Genomic DNA, 15,000 nt, shown 5'->3' with positions numbered 1-15,000 from the left:
AAGGGGAAACTGCCTTAACCAGCACAGAAGATTATTATGTAACACTCAACGAAAAAGTTAACTTGTATCTCCGGGATTTATGACAATATCAATGACACCTGGGTGCGCTGGCAAAACTCATTTACTGAAGTAAATTGATCAACAGGCACCTCTCAAGAAACTAGATGCTCTGTGAGCATAAACTAGGTTGCCTGTCGTACATGTGTACGTGTTACACAAAAACCGAGGGCACTGAGTTGGGTGGTAATGAAGGTGCTGAAACTGGATTTTCCCAGGAGTAATGCTGGCAGGGCCAATCCAAAATAAAAGTGTAGAAGAAGCAGGCCAGGGGATCAAGCTTGTTCGGAAGTGGCTGGCACTCTCAGTCCAACAGCAATTTCCTTTAAGCAGTAAACAACAACGATTCAAAACCCGGGTAAACTAAACTCAGAATCACAACTGTCCGAAAAAAACTTAAAATCTCTCAAAACTTGAAAAAAGCATACGTGTTAAAAATTCGAAGAAACTATGCTACGCAATAATGCTCATGAATGGTAAAGGAAAGTTTAAAATTGCGCCTGAGAAGTTAAAATGTGAACCAAACGTTTCGAGGGGGAATCAGGTTGTTTTCCTGATGAGTCGTTTTGCTAACACTACTAATATACTTGAAATAGCTTGTTGTTTGTAAATAGCTGTTGCATAAAATAAATTTGATCAAAAATGCAAAAATTCACCTACACGTAAATGCTTTTTTCAGTTTACTTTAGTTTCAGTTTATTCACACATAAACATATATATAAATATAATATAACTGGACACCACAAATAGCATAGCTAATCTAGGCGGTGTATAGTCAAGATATATACAACATAAAGTAATAAATTATAAATACATTTTGTCGAGGTTAACTATCAATAGAGATATTTCCGTAGAGTTATGACTTATAGTTAGAGTTATTGACTGCCAAAATCCCGAATTCAAGATTTTGACTGCCAAAATCCCGAATTCAAGATTTTGGACTGACAAAATCCTGAATTCAAGATGGATGCAGCAAGCGATCTCGTGGGCAATCAAGGAAATATTACACAGTCATCTTCTACCTTCACTCAGCGTTGCTTGACTTCTGAGTTAGGTAAGTCTATTTAGCTGCACTTTATGGTCTTACGTGACCCAAAGAAAATTGCTTAATAGCTTAAATGTTTCATTTTAGGGCAAAGTGAATCTAAAACCTCAATTTCACCGAGCTCCATGTGCACCAGGTTTGTTCATATTATTTTGGTTAGTGTTGTGACTGTTGACTTACATGATCAAGAACTTTAACGATTGCAATCCATATTAGCAAGAGTCGTTGTTCTTATTCAATTGTTTCTTCACGTTTCTTTAGGCATCCATCCATTCCATTGTTGATGTGCCTTGAATGTGCCCTTGAGAAGTCTAGTGTTCAAGTGACTGTTGTTGCTTCTGAGTTTGCCGAGATGGACAACTTCTTAGAGATGTGGTGCAAAAGACGTGAGCCAGTTCCTGGTGATGGTCACTGTATTGTGCATTCCTGGATTAAGGTAAATACCATCATATTTTCAGTCGATACTGTTTTGGTTTTCTTCACTAGATTTAAACAATTTAACCAGCTTGTTTGAAATAATTTTTATCTTTATGTGCTCCCATGATGAAGACCGTACATGTCGAAGTCGTCAGTTTTCTTCAGTCCGATCTTGCAGTCATATTCAGGGGCAAATTTAGGAGTCGAAGTTGCAAGTGAAGCTATTTTTGAACAGTAGAAATATTTTTTTTTTCAACGTCCAGTCAGTACAAAATGTACGCTGCCGACTGCATACCAGGTATAAAATGCATACTAGGTTCAAAATGCAGACAACAACAACAATTTATTTGGTATTCTGGCATGAGCACATGGTTTCACTAAAATTACGTACCAAAGGGTCTCTCACTAAAGTAAATAATTAAAGTCTGTCAATAATCAATACATGAATGGATAGAGGCAGGTGTAAATCTGCAAATAGTAGGATCAACATTGTTAAAAAGAAAAATAATTTTAGAATGAGCGTCAAAATCATTGAAATGGAGATATTTTCCTACGTCTTCGAAGAACTTTGAACGTAAATTATAGTAAAGGTGGCCATGGAGTGTAAAATGCAATTCATGTTCAACTTCATTTAAGGGGCAGTAAAGGCAAATTTGGAGATTTTCTGGGGTTTTGGGTATTGTGTGTCTTCCAGTTTCGATTAGAACTAAATTTTGTCACGATATTGACTTTCCGAGTTCATCGTCCAGAAAAATATGCATTGTTGAGGAGGGTGTCTAGAAGCGAGGACGGAAGACCAAAGACCCCCTGGAAAACAAAGACCCCTTGAAATTCTATCCGCGGGGCGAGAGATCGATAGCACAACGCTTAGTTTGATCTTGAATGATAATGTTAAATTAACTTAGCAGAAATCAAGATGAAGTATAATTGATCTGTGCCCTGTCACTTTGCGTATACTCATAGTCAAGCCCGACAAATCTGATTGGCTGAGTACGAAACGAATTCTCTGCGCATGTTCAGAAATCGGACCCAGCCAACACACTCGCCAACACAGCGGTCAAACGTCGGGCATTAGCAAATGGGTACATTTTTTGGCCGCTGCGCCAATTTCCCATGTGAGAATTTAAAGGAAAACATGGGAAACAACCGGTGTCATGCAAAATTCCGGGAAAAAAAATTGAAACGTTCATAAAAATCTTGGCCGTCAGGTTTTAAGGACAGTGCCTACTATTGTTATTGTGCATACGTTCTGCGCATCTCCAGATACTCGGATTTCCTATCGGTATTGCTTACTAATGCAGGGATATTTTTGCGCGGTTTAAATTTATGTGGAGAAAGAAGAACTTAGCAAATGGTCTTGGTATCCAAAAAGATAATTTGGGGTAACCACACATTTTTCAGAGATAATTAAGCCTTAATTTGGAAAGAAACGCCACACATTGCTTTGTATTTTAAAGCTTTTTTCTAATATTGTTGATTAATTATCTTTCAAAAATGTGTGGTTACCCCCAATTTTCTTTTTGGATTTTAATAACACTTGTTGAGATCTGCTTTTCCCGCATATTCATAAAACCACGCAAAAATACCTTTGAATTAGTAGGCACTGTCCTTAAGTCTGCACTGCCCACAACAGCCCCTAAAATGTCACTTGGTGACTGTCCACTGACCAAAGAATACGTGTTTTCTAATTTCAATATTGACATGTTGTGAGGTTAACTGAGTGCTCCCTTATGTTGGTTTTTACCCCGCAATACTATGCAATGAAGTACAATACAATTCAATGCAATGTGATACGAAAGTATATGATACGATACGACACAATACAATATACGTGACTTGAATTACAAAGTAAATTTTATTTACTTTATTGCACAGGCCTTAGAGATTGATTGTCACTTCTGTTATCCTGGTGGCTCACAAGCGCTACTTCATGATGCTATTAATGAAATTGCCGAACATCAGGAGTTTTATAGTCCCTTTCTTTCTCCCGGTTGGAGAAAGGAATTAGAAGAATATGTGGAGAAGAAAGAGTATGACAAGGATGTAGTCGATTTGTTGATCCATGCTCTTTGCAATGTGATGCAGACATCATGCCAAATCATCACCCAACGAGCCAACGACATTCATGTAGAAGAAACTTTACTGCCTTCTCGTTCAAGGAGACTCCCTTCCAGGGATATAGTGCTCTGTCGGGTTGGGTCCCATTACGATGCCGCAGTTTACACATTGAGTTCTCTTGAAGATGAGGCAGACTGGGGAAACAGCACCGAAATCTGGGAAAGTGTACCCAAAAAGGGTTTAAGAAAAACATGGGGGAAGGACCAAGAAGCAGCCGAAGCAAATGCAACCAGTTACAATTATTTCACGCCACTATACATGGTAAGTCTTTATACATAGCTGCATACATTGTGTGGTTCTTCAGGTGAATAGGTGGTAAATCACACGCAGTCACAGATATATAAAGCTTGTTTTTATTCTTATGTAATTTTCTGAACCACTACGATTCAATTAACAAAAGAGCGGTTTGAATTTTACAAACAACTTTATCTCGTGCACAAACCATATACCTAGCAGCCTTTTTCCTTTGAGGGGAAAACCGCTGTCCGTTTTCTTATAAACAAGTTTGACATTGACACAGATCGTTTTCCCTTTGCTAGTATGCGCTTCCTTGGTTTTTCAGAGTTTTTGTGCCTTTTTGTCTTCTGTAAAGCTAACAGGTAGTGTAGGTTTCAGTAAGTAATATTACAATTGCACTACGATAAAATATCCACTTTCAACTTACCGAAACGGCTGATGCACATAAGATTATATGTTAATTAACATTGAGCCTCAAAGCAAAAATTAAGATTTGGTTAGCTTTATGACAGACTCTTGCTAGAACCTCTTATGGGAAACTTCAAGCACACCATAGGGTTGTGAGCAGTATACTAGGTTCTATCTACTGACTTAATGTACATAGTTCGAAGTTCAGTTAGTGATTGGTCAAAAATTATAAGTATGGGGTGTACCGCATTGGAAAAGCAGAAAAACGTGAAGGTCAAATACGTACTTGCGACCCACCCCTCTTTGATATCACCATCATCATCAGCATCATCATTATCAGCTTTTGGGATGGAGTACAGCCGATCATCTGTGACCAGGTATCCCATGACATTGACGGCAAATGCGTATTCAAATTGTCGTACGATAAAAAGGATTGATTAAAGTCATCCAAAGACGGTCGTCCGTGGGGTAGTAGTATAACAGCTAGTACCAAATTATTGGGTGCATATGTCTATCATCCTCTTCTGCTCAGAATGGTTAGACTTGCTTCAATGGAAGTGGAAAACAAAGATTCAGGAGCTGTTGAAATTTTCTGGACCATTTTCAACAAAGTCCTCTCCGAGGTCACAGGTATCTCAGACTATAAATTTGACCCTACTGGATGGGTTTGTGATGAAGCTGGAGCGAATTGGAAAGGCCTTGAGCGCGTGTTTCTTGTGCTTTTCGTTATAAGGACTCTGTCAATAAACATGCGCAGAAATTGTCAACACCAAAGGAGCAAGAAAAATTTAAGTATCTTCCTTGGGACCTACAAAAGGCAGCAACAGCCAAGAGGTTTGACGAGACCTATACTAAGCTGAAACGATTTATCTCGAAGAAAGCACACAGGGAAGACGTTCTCTCAGACTGGCTCCAATGGTGGTTGAAGCGACGAAGTCACTTCGTTACTGCTTTCAGCCTGCTTCACATGAGTGCAACTAGCAATTTAGCGGAAGCCTATCATTCGTCCTGGTCGACTTCAAACTCCATTCACCTAAGCCTAGTTGATGCTGCTTACCATGACATCTGTGTTGCAATCCTTCTTGAAGCAGCTCTTGAAGAAATAGGCGAAGGAAAGATGGTCGTGGGAACTGGCCCAGACAAGCTGACGCGGATCGCACGACAGCACAATCACCAGGCTACCAGAGCAAAGGAATATTCAACCCAGATTCTTCAAATGATTGATGTGGTAGAGCAAAAGCGACAAAGCGCTATTGCGGATTTTAGTATAGAACCGAACGAAACACACCGACCGGATAAGTGGGTCGTAAATCAAAAATCGAAAAAGCGTCAACGCACTGACACAGCTTTCAGGGAAGACACAGTTTTGGTGGATTCTACATCCTCCGAAAGCGACGACTGTGGTAGTGCAAGCCGCTCAAAAACAGGAGCAAGATATAGACGTAAGAGAAGTAAGGCCTTTGAACAGAGCTTCTCTCAAGCTCAGGGGTCTAAATTGATTCTGTCCTCATACAAAAATTCTGGTGAAGATATTACCTGTACCGCTAAAAGTATGAATGACATGTATGAGGTGATAATCTCACGATCGCCATCGTGCTCTTGCCCTTATTTCCAAACTAGGGCAAAGAAAACAACCCAAATTTGTAATCACATAATTTGGGTGTATATCAAAGTTCTTAACATCTCCCACGACAATGATCTCATACAGCAAACTGCTCTGAAACCAGAAGAGCTTCGTACTATCGTTGAACAGGCACCTGAAGCCATTCCTGGTATTGCTGGATGTGCGCCTTCAATTTTCACATCATCGCACACCGATGCCAATAATGGAGTTTCAGTCTCGACATTTAAGCCCACTCACACTTTCACGTCAACAGTTGAGGGGCGTACCACCTTTCAAGTTACAGCTGAAAACAGAACGAATGAAAATAGACTGAGAGCAAGTCAAGGTCAAATGAACTTGTCCCTAGGTCTGTCATTTGGAAATTTCAATCATTCATCGTCCTCGACAACCACAGTAACACCTCAGTCATTTACAGGAACCCAAGATCATGACATGTCAGCAACAGTGATTCAAGGGAGGCCTTCATTAGCAGGGATTTCTGGCTCCAATCAGCAACGTTTCCCCTCTCACTTGCCACCTGACAGTATGAGTCCCTTTCTCATCAAATTTAGGACAGGAAGAATAAGACGCTGTGCAGGATGCAAGCGCGACTTTCCTACATTTCTAAATGGGTGTGTAGCGAACGCTCCTTATGACATCATAGTCTCCGGTAAGGAGTTTGACTTCTTTGTCAATCCACATACACAGCAAATGCAGCTAACACGGGATGTGGCAGACAAACATTATCACGTAAATCCATCTTGTATCACAGCAAGAAATCCAACTTTTCTGAACTCACAACTGGCAATGCCAGCTGAAGTCCGCCCTCATCTGACTCAAGTGCACATGCATTATATCAGTACTTACTTTGGTTTGTAAGACTCTGGCAAAGTTTATGTACTCAATTATCTTGGATGAATGAAGTGTTTGACTGCAGCACAAAATGAGTAGGCGTACGTTCTGGATTTAAAAACAAAGGCGACTCAGGACGTCTCGTGTAAATACTTAGTTAAAGGACGTTCTTGTTTATATTTGGATACGTTCAGTTTGCTTTTGTTTTGGTTTAAGTTACATAGTTCTGTTTCTTGAAATTAGACAGTGAATGAATATTACGGAGTTTAAGATAAAGGACTGTGGCGGAAGCGAAAACGTCAGCTTAAAACTTTCTTCGCGTTCTTCCAAACTTCATCGTAATGAATTTACCTCGCTTACTTTACCAAATGTGAGTGAATCTTCCTGGAGATAAAATCTTGGCAATCTGTTAAGTTACAAAAGAGAAGCGAAAATTTGTCTTCTCGTGTTTGCGTCCTGGGGGACTACTTCCAGAAAAGTTGAGTGGGGGTGTGCGGCCCAAACCCTTACCCTATTTATGACCAAAATCGGCCTTTTTGCTACCCCATTTATGACCTGACGAAAAAATCGATAACCCATTCATGTCCGTTGCGGCTGACACAGTTGCCCAAACCATAAGTTATGAAGGGCTATTGTTGACTGTCTTATTGATAATGATAAAAAAGTAGCTTCTTTTAAAAAACATACCCAATTCATGAATAGAGTGCTCAAACCATACCCAAATTATAACCAAAGTGTTCAAAATCGATACCCTATTTACGACCAGAACGGCTGCAAAATCATACCGTTTGGGGCTGCAGAAAACAAGGCATTTCATGATAAATGAAATTATTGGGAGTTTTAAGCTTGGTAATAAATGTGGTAAAGGTGGAATGATTTACAAGTGAACAAAGACAACAACAAGAGTTCCTGAGGAACCCATGACCTCTCGAACACCGAGCGGGCGCTATATCCATGTAGGCCCCGCTTACATGAAGAAAAGCTGTCCTGGGTAGAAGGGTCACTCACCTACCTGCGGTACCCTGGGCAAGCCAACTTTATCTGCATTTCCTGACAAGACTTGGTGAACCGTTCACATGAGAAAAAAAAAGTTGGCTCGGCTGGAAGGGTAACCCGATACAAGGATGGGGCCATTTTCGCGTTCGTTCACCACGAGTAAGAGGCTCGTGGGTGGGGACGAACGGGGAGCAAACAATGAGAAATTGCCTTTCAAAATATAAGCAATGAAAGCAACACGGTCCTTCTCTTCCTTCCCCCTGCCTGATTCTTCCTCGTTGGTGGAAGGCAAGTCCTCACCACTGTGCCATCTTTGCTCTCAAAGAAATTGTTATCGGACAAGTCGCTAAGCCAACCACAATTAAAGATCCCATTTAATCAACATGTCAAAAACGACAAGAGAAACTCCTTCACTGGGAATTTTACAAAGTGGAGGATTCACCGAATTTGTTGTCTTTCAACAATTACTACGGATAACGATGATGTCATGATTATTTTTCAAATACAAGACCAGTTCCTATTGCCAATAATCAGCTTGACGCTTTTCCTAATAATCCTATACATTTTTTTGCTATGAGGCAAAGACACTTGTTAAATCATTTGTTACCGAGACAATATTGCCACGACAACGAGGCTAGATTGTGCAGCCAGCTGGGTCTTGTTAGTCCTACAAACTGATACTGATGAACACCTTTAGCTCAATCAAACGACAACTGTATATGTAACATTGAACTCCAAACTTTGTGAGGTGTAATAACTTTACCAACATCAACAACTGCGTAACAGCAAACTGTGACCTAAAACATGTAAGAGTAAACTTAACAGCAAAGCAAAGCAACCCACTTGATATCAATGCTGCTTTGCTAATATACGTCCATATGGCATCAACAAAGGCATCGACCACAAAAGTACATTTCAACAGACTTCGCATGCATGCATGAATGTGCAAAACTGTTGTCACTCACGATGAATGAATGACGTCTTCATTGTGTCAAGCGAAAGTAAGGGAGTGGGCCGCAGTGCTACCCAACAAGGTATCAAATGCTGCCTTGAAAGCATCATAAAGGGGATATCGAGGCACTGGGATTTCGATAACCGGTCCACATGTGTGAGCTCGTGGTAAAGGCTCCCTTGCGTCTGATGCAACAAAAAACACCTGTATGTTTTTCACAAGTATTTGCTTGCTTCCCGTACATAACTTGAGCAGATTTTCACATTGCAGTTGAGTGCATTGTCTGGCATAACGCTGAAGAAATGCAAAAGCTGTTTCTTCTTCCTCTGTGAAGACGTTTTGCAGACATGTGAATAGACAACTGACTTTTTCTGGGTTTGGTTTTTGAGTGGAATAAATATCCCTTACATCTGCTACTGTTACCTTTCCCCAGAACTCTTTACCCTGTTTAGAGCTCAACATTCCCTCATGAATTCTCTTCATACTGTAGGCTGGACGTTTGATTAGGTCGCTACGCGCTATTTGAGTGATGATATTCTTTACATTTTCTTTGCTTGGAAGAGTCTGTATTCAGTAGAGCTCTTCCCATTCGACAATGACCTCTATATCTGCAGCTCCCAGCTTGTCAGAATCGATGATTTTAATTAGCTGCATAGACTTGCTTGGTGGTAAGAGCTCAAGGAACTTTTCTATAAGTCGCTCATCAGACACTGCCTCCTCAGTACAGAGCATGGCCTCCACAAATGCTTCATTTAAATGCAAAGGGAAAAAGCCTGTGAGGATATAACCATGTCCAAGTATTCGCCCAAGCGCGATTAGCGTTCCTTTGACATTCCTTTACACTTGGGTAACATGCTGTTCTCATTCCCGTGGAGAAACTTCATGCCTGTCTGTTGCCAGAAGTTACAGAAGACTTCCCTCTTGACACCATCATAATCAACTGCTGGCTCATCTTCAAAGCAAAACTTTATGGACCGTTCCACAATGGATTCATCTGAAAAGCCATGAAGAAGATCTTGCAGGATGGAATGCCGACGAACAGTTATCATTAATGTATCCCTACTGGAATCAATGGTCTGAAGATATCTTTGACGCAAATCCTGAAAGTAACAATTCAATGGTAAAGTATATTAAATACTGGGCAACAAAATAAGAGAATAAAGAATTTATACGATCATATCATGCAGTACTTTTGTTCTTGAATGGGGCAATCGACGTTTTTTTCATTTAAATCAGTGGCAGAATTACAGGGAAAGTATAAGCGAGGCCGCTGCACTGCCTTTTGCATCGGCCTCATTATATAAGTGTACTTGGACAGATTCATGAGAACAAAGCACTTCAAATTCACGTGATCTTCAGTTTCCCCAAGTAACCATGGTAGAGTTTGCTGACGAAATATCTGTCCTAAAGCCTGTGGGGTAAAATTATACGTTTTAATGCCACTTTCACATACTCAGGAAAATTTCACACCAACAATGTAATAGTGTACGGATTTATTTACTGGAAAAGTTCTCAATTGTCAGGGAGTGGGATACATGCATGTTATTGTACATGCATAATCAGCGGGCACTTACTTCATCTACCAGTGTATCATCAAAATCAGTTTCTGATAGAGGGAGGGGTCTCACAATACTAACCTGTAGGACACAAATTTGCAATCAATTATGAGTTAATAACCCCTGATTAATACATAAAATGAATTTAATATATTACTAAAGGAATGCAACTCGTTAACAATAAACTAATCTATGTGAGACACAGAGGGCAGTGCATGTTTAAATCAAGGACCTTTGAGTTACATGTACCTCTTCATCCACCTCAGCATCACCATTTCTTCCTTCCTCAAGACTGTCATACTGACAAATGCATTTTGTCAGTATGTTGATACATGAAAAGGGATCATAAAAAATGTGATCGACATACATGGAAAAGAGGAAATTTATTAGCCAATAGCTGTTATTGTAGTTGAGTCTGCGGTCAAATATTCTTTTGTTTTAAGAGATATGCAAACGAGGTGAAAGGGTCAACACAATACAGAATTGACCCTTTCCCCTCGTTTGTGTGTCAGGCCGCTGATAACTGCAATAACAGCTATTCCTCTGTTTTCAAAATTACAGCTTATATTGAAAGTGAACAAAATTTAATTTATTTTAGTACGTTAATTAGCCCTCTTTGCTGCAATTGTAACCAAGAAAATTCAAAACAACTTTCAGGTTAAAGCGAGGCATAAAGGTCCAATTAAAATGGAGACGAAATAATAATAACAATAATAATAATGATATTAATAATTGTCCCATACATAATAAGGTGTATCAGGTATATTTGATACAGAAGTGCATGTGACCATAAGATTAGTGATATCTACTCCAATGCCCTTTCATTATTTCTGTTCTGAAATCTGGAACAGAACTGTTCTAGTGCAAGGTCTTTTAGTAAAGAGATTGACATTTTGTTGAGAAATTAAGAAGAAAGGATGAATATTTGAGATTGAGGGTAAATCCTACATGTAGAATGGTTGAGCTGTAATTTGAATAACAATAAGACAAATTGAAGGGGTTTCTATTTATGATAGTAATAATAATTGTAATTATGGCACTACCTAATAATAATAATAATAATAATAATAATAATAATAATAATAATAATGATAACTAAGCACTTGTGATAGACTGGCCCGTCTAGACTAGCATAGTTATTTGCGGGCCAGTCCAACTGTAAAATGTACATTTAAGAAATAAAATAATTGATTAAACAAAAATTAATTGAAACTGCATTAGATGAAAGGAATACAGCCTGACTATCTTAACTTACATGTACTCTGTCATCTTCACCACCCTAAAAAGTAAAGACATGCATCAGTGTAACAAAAGTAGATGGAGCACTACAAAATCACTATGTACTGTCAGCACTGCATGGAATATCTAAAAACTCTAATTTAAAGTTTCCAAGGATTGAAATTTACAATAAGCTGCTGACAATAACTTGACATAAAATACAAAGAGAACAATAATTTGTACATGTATGTCAAACCAATTCTTCTTCCTGAGGTAGGGTTTTGACATACGTCCTCACAATCAGAAAGTGTGAAGGGGTGTTTTTACATGAGCAAATTCGCACCGGTGAGAGTTCAATACCAGAATGTCTTCTTGATTCCCTATCGAGTTTACACATCAGAAGAAATTGTCTGTTTTGTCCTGGGTCCATTGTGATGTCAAAGTCTTGGGTTAATGAAATTTGTGCATGTGTTTACCCAATGAGAGGCCAAATTGAGTGGTCATTCTCCATTACCATAATGATGTTGCAAGATTTCATACAGGGATAAATTTCTTGCCCCAGTCTGCAAGAACCGGGCTGAACTTGGGCCAGTATGACTCACTCCTGTATGACCTTTTCTGGTGGTATCATGTAAATGAATACCAAGCCACGACAGAGAACCTGGGGTGAACTCGCACCACAGTGGAAGTCACCCCAGGATCATGTAAACAACCCTTTACTTTTCCTCTAAATTTTTAAGTTCAAGAACAAAGAGTGTCTGGCTCAACTTACTAGTATAAGCTATCATTTGATTTTCTGTAATAGAACTGTAACTTGAACACACATAAAAACTGGCAGTGAAAATTACTGGTCTGTGGGTGGGTGGGCATGCAAATTGCAACACCGTGTATGTACATTTAAAACTCTCTTGATCATTAAACCTTTCTAGTCAACATCTGAACATTGTATCTCACTTGAAGCAATAATGGTGGTGGTGTGCCTTCAACATCTGTTACAACATAATCTGGTAAAACATACATGTTTCCTCTTTGTCTTTCCAAATCACTTTCCACATTGTCCTCTGAAAGTTGAAAGGCAATGTTTGTCACAGGTACAGTTACAATACAAATAACATGGATGAATCAAATTACGGGCTTCGTTTTATGTACATTATCTGGCAATTTTATTTCAGTACAGTATGAGTTAATAACCTTATAAAGAAATCTTTTTTTGGCAAAAAAGTAGTTTTCTTGAGTAATGAATTGAACTATCTAAAATATTGCGTCATGAACTCTTCAAAATTTTAAAAAGGAAAACACTGCTTCACTGATAATGTCCAATGGATTTGCAATAACTGAATTTGCAAACTTTGGTTCATATGAACATCATGAATCTCTGAGACAGAAACTCAACATCAATATTTGATCTTCGGTATCGATAGATAGATTATTTGTAAAAAACTTGCAGCTTTTAAAGCTGAATTGTGTATTTACAATATATAAATAAATAAATAAATAAATAAATAAAACTATGATAATAAATAATATTAATTAGTAATAAAAGCCTAATAGATAACAAGAGAACGCTAACTTTCATTATTGATGGAACAGGATCGCATTAAAAAACTCTTCTTAAAACATTTCCTAAGATACCCTTCATACATATACATGCACCTTTTGCAAAATGTCATGATTAAAGCAATTCAATAACAAGCTTTTTGGCAGTTACTGCTGAAAACAACATGGACAGTAAAAGCTCACAGATATACTACATTAATTTCTATACCTTTCTTGTCACAACTGTTAATAAGATATAAACGATGACACGCCTTCGCTCTGGAGGGATAGACAATGTTGTTGTCTTTCATGTGTAAAATTAGGTTGAAGTTATCTGGTACTTCAATTCCATCCTTATATGCAAGTACATGATATTTTACTCGAAAGTCAGCTGATGCCTCCTGGATGATTTCTTCCTTACTTAAGCATTGTACTTGTTTTATGCCTGGTCCATTCCTTTGTCGAATAGTATTCCTTCTTTTATCCAAATGCAAAAATGTTTCAGGAATTAAGACAAAGACAAAGCAAACACCATGATTATGTTCTCTTTCAATCAATTTGCATGTGGAGGAGGAGAAAAAAATGAAATAGTTTAGAGAAATAGAAAATGTTTAACCATCCCTTCCCACCTTCCAGCTCCAAAAGGATGCTGTTAGAAGTAGGGGACAATATACCCCAAATGTTGTATTAATATAGCTCAAAATGTCACACAGCTGATGGAAAAATCAAGTAATTTGGAGTGGTGTTTTTTTTTTCAAGTAAGTGCAGTTGCTTCTAGACAGTTCTTGTGCCAATCTCCTTGAAGAAAACAACTTTTGCAAGCAATACTATAACCTCCACGCTTGTTACCGGTACTAAAAAATGCTAGTGACCAATACCCTGTCAAATCTATTTCATTACAAAGGAAATTTCTAGCCATCGCTTAATTTACTGCATTATTGCAGATAAACTTTAACTTGGCTTTGGACAAACAATTTTAACCTATTGCTTTCATTATCTCAAAAACTGGATGATGTTTTCACCCTCAACTTCAATTAAGGTGCCAGTTGTTGTTCCAAAAAGTAGTTTACTTAAGTAAGTTGAAGGGATGATTTCAATAAGTTGCACCATGACCATTTACATGCAATGACTGCAGAAATGGTCTAATAATACATACATGTAGAATGCCACTTTACATAATAAACAAGAGTGTATGCCCCTGAACCTCTACAGGAGGTCACATGTTTGACTTTCTGGGAGTTTCCCATTTTTGCATCTTCATATAATATTGTTTGAACCAATCATTATTATTAGGACATCTGCAGTCAACAAAATTCATTTTGGTATGTTAATTAAACACATTTAGCATCAAAACAGTATTCTGCTAAGGTATCCCAGCCTCCTCCCCAGGCCTCTTTCCTACTCATTCCCTGGAGCTACATGGGATTAGTAGGAGAAAACCCTGGGAATGACACCGTGATCACCTTCATTAACTGTTCCAACTTAGGATCTCCTTGATCTTCTGGTCCTAAGGAACAAGATAGATGAAGCTCAAGCAAACAAGTAAAACTACATGGATCTTATAACATGTTTGTCCTCTATCATTCCCCCACCTTTTTTATCACTACAAAGAACATTAATTATTGCATTTACTCACTGCAAGGTTTTTGAATTAACCTTTAATGAAATAATTATGTCAAAGCCTCAAATGTGAATAAAGTTGAAAGGAGTTTGATTACCAAACCCCTTTGTGCATTGGTCTATGCTGAGCTGACTTCTTAGGTTTATGATTCACTAAAAAGATAAATTCTCTTAAAAATTGAGATTGACCTATTTATCTACAACTTATCCGTGACTGATTCACTTTTTTGAACCTTATTATTACATGGCTAGCTCCATGGGTGGGCAAGATGAATCAAATCGTGCACTGTGATTGGCTACCTGAGTGGGCAAGGCAAGATCTAGCCCACTCGGGACTACCCACCTTGTCCCACAAGAAAACTTTCCCCGAAAGCCATATAATAAA

The sequence above is a fragment of the Montipora foliosa genome, chromosome 8 (genome assembly GCF_036669935.1).
Source record: "Montipora foliosa isolate CH-2021 chromosome 8, ASM3666993v2, whole genome shotgun sequence".
Taxonomy (NCBI): domain Eukaryota; kingdom Metazoa; phylum Cnidaria; class Anthozoa; order Scleractinia; family Acroporidae; genus Montipora; species Montipora foliosa.
Note: the sequence above shows the minus strand (reverse complement) of the source record.